The 11,691-nt window shown below is 43.5% G+C and overlaps 1 protein-coding gene across 1 annotated transcript in view; it reads right to left on the bottom strand.

Annotated features, from left to right (window-relative positions):
- PRDM16 (PR/SET domain 16) overlaps nt 1-11,691 on the bottom strand; it is a 257,410-nt gene that overhangs the window by 244,893 nt on the left and 826 nt on the right. The window lies entirely within an intron of this gene.

Genomic DNA, 11,691 nt, shown 5'->3' with positions numbered 1-11,691 from the left:
GGGGGGGGGGGGGGGGGGGCAGAAAATTCACCTCCAAGCTCTCAGGAAAGCCCTTGTTACCCTTATAGATTTGTTGCGGGAAGAAATGATTTGGTGTGCGTAAAACAAGAACGGACAGAACCTTCTCTCGGGATGCTCTGGGCTTCAGTAAAAAGTTGAACTCTAAGATTTTAAGAAGTTGGAAGCAATAAAGAGTTTTTTTCTGAAGCCTAGAAGCAGCTTTCCAAAGGCACCTTCATGCTCATGCGGTCCCTTAGACATTTTGCCAGACCAGCACAGGTTTGAAACAGCTATAAATCCTGCTTCTTCGTTCCACTCCCCGACACCCTCAGTCAGTAATTCACAGTGGTCAAGGGAGTAGGCTACTACACCTTTAAGAGTGAAAGCTCAAAGCGGTGCTGTCTGTTTGGTTTGAGATAGCAAAGTTATTGTCCTTTGCGCTGTCTGGCAACCCCTTATGTCGCTTGGATTTATCTCACACACATGATGCAGCTTTGTGGAAGGGATCGGGAGAGACTTTGCATTCCTCCGGTAGGATGATATGAGTTTGTATCTAAATCTGTTCCATATGACCCACCTCACATGGTTAGTGTCTCGCCGATTCACTTGTAAAGGTCAAGAAGTATTTCAGCTGAGGCTTCAAAGTCAAAGGGTTTGTTAACAACAAAAAAAAAAATCCTACTAATAGAATCAGAACTTCATAAAGATATTGCAAACATTTGTTATTCTTTTGTACAGACATATTTAAGGGCCACAAGAGGCACAGGTGCAAGGGAGAGGCTTTACTTGTGGGATCGCAGTGCAGAGTCAAGGGCCTCACAACCCTTCCGCCTTAGATGACTGAGTCTTAAAAACAATCTGGGATAACTAAAATCCTTCCGAGTCCAACAAAATCTGCTAAGTAGAGGGTTTCTCACCAGGTTTTTAACAAATAACAATTAGTGTTTGAACTAACTGAGACACTTTTGTTTTGCTTCTGGCCCATCAGAACCTGGAAATGCAAAGCTGTGCAGAAAAGCTACTTAAAGCTCTCCAAAACCAACGAAATGTAAAGACTAAACAAGTTCAAAGCTGTATCCAAAAACCTCCCAGATCATCTGTCTCAATAATGAGCTATTGGAAACCAGCGGAGGTGAATGGGGCCAATACTGATCCCAACTTTTTTCAACCAGATTGCTCTCACCATGTCATAACCTTGACGGAGGTACTCTGGTCAAATCAATGCTTCAAAACAAGCAAAACCAGGGAGTTTATCTCAGACAAACCAGTTCTCCTTTCTCTAGACAGCACAGCCCCACAGCATACCCAGGGTCTCGACTCCGCTCCCAGAGATGTATATTCAGGAGTCAGTGACAGACATCCCATCCCGGGCTATCAGAATCAGTAGAGCAGAAAGCAACCGACATTTTCCTAAGGAGAGAATTTGAGGGATGGTTATAAAGTACACCTGATGTTTTCTGATGTATGCAATCATTTTTAGAATTTTAATCTCTCTATTTGAAGTTTCAAGTCATGAAAGTCAAAACGGAGGTGTGAAAGGAACGAAGGGAGAGAACGAAGTTTGCAGTCAGGTCTGCTGCATTTTCCGATTCCCAAGAGGCTGGATGTATGCTGGGGGTATGGCTACGTGCATACAACTCTCCCAGACCATCAACTGAGTATAAAAATTCACAGTTACTTGGAAATACATGCCGCGTAACGTACCCTCCTCTCATTGACTATCCAACGCAGCCTGTTGCAAGATCTTGCTCGCACAGTCATGCAGCTTGCAAGCATCGGCATTCTCCTGGCAAAGCTGGAGTACAAGTCAGTTTGGAAAACTCTATCAAAGTTTTATTTAGTTACTTTAAGAAAAGCCTCCCAGAACTCCATGGCAACGCCCAAGCACTTTACAAATCCCCAATTACGTACCGAGCTCAAGCAGACCACAGCCAGAGCCACATCTGGAATAGGTTGGAGGTAGACAATCAGATCGCTGATGAACTACCAAAAAAAGGCAGATGAAACCATTTGGGTTTGCGGTACTCTTCCACGTGCTTTAGAGAACTGAGACTAAAATACCTACACAAAGCTAACACCAACTGCTCTGTTTGAGAGCGCCACTCCTGCCTCACTGTTCCGCCTGTCTCCCATGGATAGCAGCGTTGGTCCCTCTGTGTTTGAATCTCTAATTTTAAGGCTTGCAGCTCTCTGGAAGCCTGATGTTTTGACTTGCACACTTTACAGAAGGAAACTTCCATGGCATTTACAGCTTGAGCGCATCTTCGCTGCTAATGCAACTCCATGTAGAATTGTCTGGGACAGTTCTGCTCCAGAGTTACACAAAATCCCCAGCAGTAATCTGTCCGTTTAAAAATCACACAAAAAAAATCAGGGACGGGTGAGTGCAAATTGAGACTAGAATGCCATGTACCTAAGCCAAGGCACAGGAGCTGGCACTGCTGCACGCCCCGGGGACCAGCAGAGAACACGACAGAGCTCCTGGGGAGGAGACTCTGGAGCTGCACACCCCAAGACCACGTTCCTGCAGGTCAGGAACTCCTTGCAATACTTGTCAGGAACTGAAGGCAAGTGCTATACTTCCCTAGAGAGTTACAGAGCTGGCTGAGAAATAATCCCACTCATATTTTCATTATCTGCTGCTCCAGAGATTTTTTTTTTCTAGATTCAAGATGCAGCAGACGTGGGTGCCCACAATGATCTACTATCCAGAAAGTAAGCACACGTCAAACAAATAAGGTACAACAGCCTTTAGACAACGCTTACACATCCCAAAACCTTACATTACAGTACAGCTAGGCATGAAATCCATTGAAATCTATGACTGGATAGGTCTGAAGATCATCAACAGACGGATCGGTGAAGGGCACCGCATAAAGGTCAAACGCTTAGAAATATTTCTCTACGGTTCTGATCTTGAGGAGAAGAAAATCCAGCTTATTTTTAACCAACAGGTAAAAGGAAGATTTCGGTAGCTGTTTTCCATCTTGACATTTCTGCTGAAGTTTGACAGCAAAATAGCTGTGCTTCAGTTGTGTGCTTCACCGCTGAGGGATTTGCAGATAGTATGGAAATACCTGTTTCTCATCAGGCAATACAACCCCTGTAATTACCAGTGATTGTCAGACAGTGATGCTGTTTAGTGCCAACCATTTAAAAAAAAAAAAAAAAAAAAAAAAAGGCGCAAGATATCTCTATGAAAAATGCCGTATTTTGGAAAAAAAAAATCCATATTGGCATTGGCTGAGATGATTTGAGGCTCTAATGTCTTAACACAGACACACAAGATGAGAATTTGTTCCAGAACAGTATTAGAAAATTTGATTGTTGCTACCAGTTTAAATGGTAAAATCCGTCCAACCGCTTTAAATCAGGTTTGACACATCCTGTTTCATTCCTGGTCCACTGGACTCAGCTTGCCCTTGGTCAATTTATTCCCGAAATACCTCCATGCTCAATCTTACAATTTTGAAGAAGCCCTTTTTAACTGGAGGCATTCGTAGTTTCTCAGAAATCAGGAGTTTACCACCAGACATCTGATGTACATGTGCGTCCAGACAACAGGCTAGACTGACCCTGATTAAGCGCTGCACTTATCCGAAAGTCCATTAGACGCTGAACACAAGGTCTTGCGATACCCTCACCAAAAGCAAGGCAGAAAATGAAAGGCAAGATAAAATGACAATGCAATTTATCCCTCATGGCCAGGGATATGGAAGCAGATTACTGCACATCAAGTTGATGGGTCTGTAATATACGGTTGTGTTTATCAAGAACTAGTTTCAAGTCACAAACTCATTCCACATAGACCACCAGCCAAGGACGGGAGGAAAAGTTTTCGGACGATGCCCTGTATATGACCTGCATGCGCTAAAGAACTACGACTGCCGTTTGAAAATCCCCACGGCATTGCATATTCATGAGTAGCTTTTATCCCCGTAAATGAAACATTAAGAAAATTAACAACTGACCGTCTGACCAAGGCCTGGTTACACACCAGGCAGCAGGCAGCCGGCACCTCACGCTAAACAGCGCCTTCACTTCCCTCCTGATACAGCTCCTTAAAACACTCCCCGTCTGCGAGCGCAGATCGTGAAGGTCTCAAAACTACCTAAGGGTAAGGTTCCGGGACCTGTGTTCATTTTCAGAGGTCACATGAACATGCAGAAGCCGAAGTGCTATTTAAAGTCAGTGGCATCTGTTAGCCATACCTCAACACCAGGTCAGTGTGAATATAACGAATCCAAGGCTCATTTACATTAGCACCGGGAAGATCATTGCCCCAATTTTTCCCCTCATTTAGAGAAAGCTTTTACAAACTTGTCTCTCCAACAGACCTTGTGGGTGGCCAGTGTTTTCACTGCTGCGCTAGCAACTTCGACTTTTAATCCCCCTGCTAATACCCCAGCCTGATTCGCTTTACTGGCGATAGATAAGTCATGTTTCTGGGTCCCGCACACAGTGACCGGACACCACCTCTCAGTGGCTTGCAGGCAAGCTCCATCACTAAACAAAAGGCAGTCTGTTTGGTCACCCTTCCTTCAGAGAGGCTTAAGAACATTTTTGTCATTTTTGAACAGCTAATATCTTGCAAAAGGGAAAAAAAAAAAAAAAAAAAAAAAAAAAAAAAGTTGTCTAATCTCTTTAAATTTAATCTTTACTTTTTGAAAAATCTGAGCACAGATGCTTAGTGCTGGACTATGTTCCATTAGACTAATTAGGTCAAGATTACCTAAAACGGTATGACTCCACCAACTCAATTTAAATTCCCTCCCTCCTGTCCCTAAACTTGCACCGTTTGGAATTTTATTCCCTTTTTGTCTCTGCTCCCCCAGAGAGCACAGAGTGTGTGGGCAACTATTATTAAAAAAAAAAAAAAAGCCAACCCAAAAAAACCAACACAAAACCAACAAACAAACAAAACCTGAATGACTACTGCCGTGCAACCTAAGGGATTCTTCTCTTGGTCTTCAGTCTCAGGACAACTCTGCTCAGTGGCACCGCTAAGAAAAAGCCTGCTTGCATTCTTATATTTTACTTTATTTACAACATGGATCCAACTTAGCACTTTTATTAGTCAACAGTTTCCTGATAATGAAAAAAAAAAAAAGACAGATGGTATTTTGATTTCTTTTCTCAGCTTTTGAGGCTTTCACAAAGTTTTAAATATTTTATACTCATTAAAGCAAATGATAATGAAATCAAAGCACCACAAAATGTAAACCAGTTTGTGGCCTGAAAGGCAAACGTCTGAAAGATTTGCTTGCACTAAGCTTTGAGAACAGGCACCGCTACCTGGCACATCAGTTCACCCCCCTGCCTCTCACACCAACCTGCGTGCAGGAGTTTCAGTTTTGGTTATTTGTTTCCAATCAAGATTTCTCATATTCTTCACAGCCGGGACAACAACGAGCTGTTTGGTTCACTGGCTCAAGATTAACACAAATACCTAAGAAAACAAAGCATTCATTACACACACACCCCACCCCAAAAAAAAAAAAAAGGGGTTCCCAACCCACCTCAGAATCTAAATCTCACTGAAAGCAAGTACCTTCTGAAAGGCACCTTTAAAGAGCTATGGAACTAGTTCCTCAAATCCGACGTTACCAGAGCCTTGTAACTAATAACTCAAACAGATCCAACAAATCAAAGATCTTTATTTTTATCTGGGATCCTTCAGAACATGAATGAACAATCTTATTGTTTTCCCATATAGTTCTCCACCAACTGAATTCCTTCTAAACTCGCTTTACTATTAAAAGTCTTAAAGGAAAATGAAAAGAATCCTGACCAAGGCTGTAAATCTCCTACAGAGCAGCAGCAGCAGACCTACAAGCAGAAACTCAGCTCCTAAACTTCTTCACTGGAGCTGACCTACTGAGGCCAGAGCTACCTTTTAAAAATCAGCGGGATGTCCAACTGGCAAGCTTTTAAACCGGGTCCAGTTCCTGGGAGAGGGCAGACAGCGCGCCCAGCACACACAACCTGAGAGCAGAACAAGCCAGCACTTCAGCTGCAGGAAGGGGAGTTGTGTGAAAAGGAAGTCCACGAAGCAAAAATACGCTGAGAGCTCTTGGCTAAGCTGTAGAATTTTCCAGTGAGTGTTAACGAGTGCTACTTGAACCTCAAGGTGTTTGAATTGGTCTGCACTTCATGAAAGCATCAGACAGGTCTAGTGCTTGTCTCCAGCAATCCCAGCGTCACCAAGCTGCATAAAGCAGGCTGGAAATCTCAGGACAGTGCTCTCCTGTCACATTGCTTGCACATTCAAGGTTTAGCTCCAGGAAAAAAAAAAAAAAAAAAAAATCAATATTGTTGAGAGGAAAGAAAGAGAAAATGAAAAGCTATGACCCACCTTAATCTTTGCAAAACTGGTTCAAACCTTGTACATCTCTCATGAATCCACCCTCCAATAAAGCGTGTGGGCTTTTAAATTTTAGATCAGGAAGAAAGCCATGTGGGTGAAATACAAGTCTTGAGCGGCCTTTTCTCCAAAGGACTTAGTTTTCATCCCTGTTCTTTAGGGCAGCTCTTCCACTGTCACCAGAGAGGTCATTCCTGAGAGGGCTTTCTTCCTCTTCCATTTCTAAGCTTTCTCATTTTTCATCTGGATAGTTCACCTGAATTAAATTCTAGGAGGTTGGAACTGAGGTTTGGCTTATCATAGTCCGTTACAAGCTTTATAAACAGAGTCACAATTTTTAAACCTCTACCCTTGAGCACCACTGAGGTGACTCCGGACTGCTAAGTGACACAATTACCGGGGGAGCTCAGATATTAGAACATCTCCATCTCATTTCATCCTTACAAAGAACACGAAGAATTTAGGCAGTGCTGCCTTTTGCCTGTAGAACTCCTTCATCTGACTGTGTCCACAGTGCGTGGGACAGGAGTGTCGCCAGCTGCTGCCGTCCCGAAGACAAGAGCTTCACACCCGCACGCCGCGTCCACCTCCGCCCCTACACGGCTCTGGCCCCGTTCCGTACTCACATAAACATCTTATCGGTTCAGATCTAGAAGAGGTGCTGCACTTCAGGCATGGGTTTAAAAGCATGAGAGGTTTATGTCTAAAGCTCTGGAAGCGTACATACACTCTGAGGTCCCTGAAAGGGCATAAACAGACCAGGGCCCGGAGGGAAGCAGAGCGCTAGGCTAGAGCTTGCTACGGTATGGATGGTAGGAGTCTCGTGCGCTTCCCCTCGGTATTAAACATAGCTTGGTGGAAATATGAAAAGGAGTTTTGCTAAAGGTTATGAGTGAACGTGTTTGTAGTTTACTAGCATCTGAGGCTGTGAATATGTCTGTCAAATGTCCGGTAAAAGATTAAAGCAGCTAAACAGTACAGAAACAGCATTTCGTAGGGATATCTAAAGCGGGGTTACCCCTTGGGGAGAGTTTGCGCGTATTTACACATACATATTTTCTCTCTCTCATCATTTTTCCTGTGATCACCAAGCAGGTTTTTGCCAGATACCACCTTCCTGACTTCACCATACAGCATCTTTTACATCCTCAAGACGAGGATGCAGATTCGTTACCGAGCTAGCCGGTGTCAGAGTAACCTGAGCAGCAAAGCTGATGTACACTGATCCACTGCTGCTCATCCCACCCCTTCCTCCAGGCAAGCAATGAGCTATCATTTAGGTAGGGAAAGTACCAGGGGAAAGGTGCAGACTGAAAATGGCATTTGCTGTTCCACGGGCTAAGCAATATGTCAGGGACATTAATTGCTAAGCTCAAATCAGTGAACTGGTGTTACTTAAAAACATGGTGAAATGTATTCACATGACCAATTCCATCATCATCACTGAACACGGTGAAATAGAAGAAAAAAAAAAAAAATGTGCTTATGCACACAAGGGCCAGAAAGACTTAGTTGCAAATTAAATTGTTTACAGAGATGTGCCATCATCATCATGATGCCACCGGCAGCTCTCCACACTAAAATCGGTTCCTATAAAACAATACTTTCCGATTGGTTTAAGCACCTTGGATCACAAAACATAAATGAATGTTAAGATCAGAAAGATTTTCCCCGAACAGATTCTTACTTTCACTCTTTGGCTAGGTTTTCTCCCTTGCATTTTGCCTGGCTTGGATAAAGAACAAATCTGGTGAGCTTCACATACAGCTTATGGTCAGCAGACTTTTGGGTTCCCTACAAATTAAGCGCTATCGTGTTTTTCTTTCCATCACTGAAGGGATTGGCTGTATTTTTTAAAAGCATTTCTTTTACCCACTTTTCATGCTATCAGTTTAATCTACGTTTGATTTTTCTCGAAGTTACATCTATTTTTACCGATTTGGGGTTTAAATAGTTGAAAACCTGTTTTCAAACGGCTGGTTTGGGGGTTGTTTTGTTTTGAATGTAAATATAATAGTGATCAGTTTTAAACAGATGTTAAATGATGAGGAAGGAATAGTTCAAGACACTAAGAACCGGGATGTGGCGACAGATCGTGAAACAGTTAAGATACGACCTCAGCACACCGGTTCCCTGCTCTGCCACAGACTTCTCTTGTGACCTTTGTTAAGTCACCAGTAAGATCAACTGGCCCAAGTGCTGCTGAACCTGATCAAGTGTTAACAGCAACTGCTCCCCATCGCCTCTCCAGCGAGCAGACGGCCCCATTAGCTGCTGGTTCTATCAAATTATCTGCCTAAAAATCACCAACTCAGTTAAAAAGACACACTGTCTAGTAATGTTACAGACTCTGGGTGAGCACGGAGGGTGGCGGGGTTACCGGCAGCCCTGCCCCTGCCCCATGGGTGCCGAAGGTGTGTGCGCCAGCTCCTGAACCACTGCAGCGCCCCGCGTAACATTTTAAAGAAAATGAGAAGCTGCCATGGCTTCCTTTAGAAGTTTCACAGCAGAATTCTGTTGCCCCTCTGTAAAAGGGGGCCGGTAGCACAGCGCTACCTCAGAGAGGCAATGCAACACCAACTGAATTCTGTATGTTGAAGCTTATACCGAGATCAAAAGCATCCACTCCCTAAATAAGCTGTGCAGAATGAAGTCGAATCAAGAAAAAATAGAACCCATCCTGCTAATATTTTCAAGTTTTCTTTCCTCCAGATACACGTTTTATATTTTGAACCTTTTTACATTCTATTAAAATGAGTGAGACCACCCAGAATAACTCCGTGCTAAACAGTCACGGGAGGAAAAGGTGCACGTTCTGGATTGAGTGGTATCATGGGCTGGGCGTTTGCTTCTCCCTCTCACAATCAATCCTATCCCCATGACTAGAAACATCCTTTAGGAAAGGCTTTATCAAAATTTCTAGTTAGCTTCAGGGTAAAGGCTTTGAGAAAGTCAAACGTTCCACAGGCTTGTAGCAGAGTAGGCTTAAATCAATTTATTTTTCATCCTACAAGCATTTAAACACAAGCATAACTTTACACACTTATTTAACCAGTGATGCGTATCAAATGTGGGCTTGCCGTTTCCTTTTCTTAAAAATATGTTTTATCCAACTTAACATGGAATTTATTTAAGACATAGGATCAGTTATTAATATGTTCTTTCAATTTCTGGAAGATATGAATATCTTCTTTGGCTCAACAGCATAATCGTCCATTTATCAGTGAGGAAAGTCTCCAGAGGAATGGGATTTTTATTTCAAATACACTTTTGCAGTTATTGGAAAAGATTCAGCATTTTTTTCTTGGAGAAATATGTCATTAAAGTAGAAAGATGAGGGAAATGCTTGTATGCAACATAGGCTCTTCTCCGCTAGCAGACTGGTGCCCATCTGGACAGATCCCTGAAGACATAAGCAATCCCAATTAAATCATGAGCATAGAGCTCTGCCTACATAGAGCTGATGTCTAGATCAAGGCCTTGGAATGTCAGCTTCGAAATTTCCCTGGCAATTGCATCACACAGCCTAGCGATAGGAACAAGCTACAGTACAGGCGGGCATTTCCCTCCTCTTTCTATTTTAGTGACTTGTACCTCTAAGGGGAAGCAAAACAAAACAAAACGCCCCAACTTAAATAAAAAAAAAAAAAAAAACAAACAAAAAAAAAACCCTAAATGCTGCATTCAGCACAGGAAAAGTGTTAAGGGAGTGAATTTGAGATGTACTGTCAATGAGCTAAGGGTTAGCTGATTAACTTCAGTCTGATGATATTCCATAATATTTCAATGAATTCTATGTCATGAAACATAATACATATTTGATCTCTCTCACATGAACTCGAAGTGAAGTAATAAATATTTCCCTACAGAATAATTTTCCTGGAAGCAGAGATTTACTGTAACCCAAATCGCAATTTACTCATTTCAGAGCATTAAAAACTAATCAGACTCTCACCAGAACTTAGATCACTGGAAGAGGATTCCATAGCACAATTGCACTCCCACTGTAAGAAAATTTTTATAGATGTTTTTCATTCACTGAGGTAAGGGGGGGTGGGGGGATTTTTGTTCTCTTTCTAGCCGTCTAGAAGACAGGAAAAAATAAGATTATTAAAAGGAAAACAATAAACAATGGTAGCCTTTTAGAGGCTGGGTGGTTATGTTTGGAACTAACATTTCCCAAATAAAATTGTCAGGAACTGAACACAATCATGCTTGGGTCAAACAAAATTTTGCAAGTAAAACAATGAAAACCATACCGGGTACAGCAGAACTCCCCCGACTCGTAAAGGTTAATTCTCTTCCCTCACTCTCACAACTCCAGACCAAAATTATGTATTCACTACATCAAGAAACATTAAATATCTTCCCAATAAGGTAAAACGATGTGTAGCAAGGAGGAGAACAATATTCAAGAAAAACTGTGTAAAAAAAAAAAAAAAATTTGGGGAAGGTGGGCTTCTGGCGAGCACGAACACAACCGTTAATGGATTTTTTAATAACTCTGTGGCACGCAGTAATAGGGAACCACCTGCCAAAAGCACAGCAAGGTCAAGCAAGTGTCACATACATGTTACAGCCAAAGAAATTCTGTGATCACCTACTCTGACCTTCCACAGCAACCACCGCTGAAATAGTCTCGTCGAGGAGCATGGTGGGTTTCTAGCCTGCTCTTTTTTTTTTGTCTGGTCTGTTTTCTTTTTCTTTACTTCAACATGTTTATTTTGTTGCACATACCACCTAAAATAAACACAAGCATTTTACGATGCCCACACTTCTCCCCTTCCCCAGCAGCACTCTTTGCTCCCGCCCCAACTGCGATTCCACAATTATTTGATAAGGGAGAGTGTCATAACACACTTGGAGTGAATCAAACCCAAAGGCAGGCAGAACAAACAATACAGTGTGTGTGCGCGTGTTTGTGTAAAAATCAATCACTCCGGGTTTCTCTGGCTTTCGGCTGCCAACAGCTGAGTGGAGACGCCGAGAGCGTGCGTGCGTCTGCACAGGGGGGTCGGTCGGCACCGTTCAGGCCTGCCATGCCCCCCCTGCCATGCCCCCCTGCCATGCCCACCCTGCCATGCCCCCCCGCCTGCCATCCCCACCGCGGCATCTCCCAGCGCTGCCCTGCGCAGCCGGAGAGCGGGCATGGCTTCCCCTCGCCGGCCTCTCCCCGTGACAGCCCCTTTTCCCTGCCAGAGGGGCCTTGCACGCCCCTGGGCAGCTGGCCCGGCCCGCCGGCAGCATGGGATGCATGGCGGACGGTAGTCCCTGGGCCCCAGAGCCAGCCTAAGCGACCAGCAAGCACTGCCCGGCCAGCCATGTGC

This window comes from Athene cunicularia (assembly GCF_003259725.1).
Source record: "Athene cunicularia isolate RWA chromosome 21 unlocalized genomic scaffold, athCun1 chr21_part1, whole genome shotgun sequence".
NCBI lineage: Eukaryota > Metazoa > Chordata > Aves > Strigiformes > Strigidae > Athene > Athene cunicularia.
This window is presented reverse-complemented; position numbering and strand designations above follow the sequence as displayed.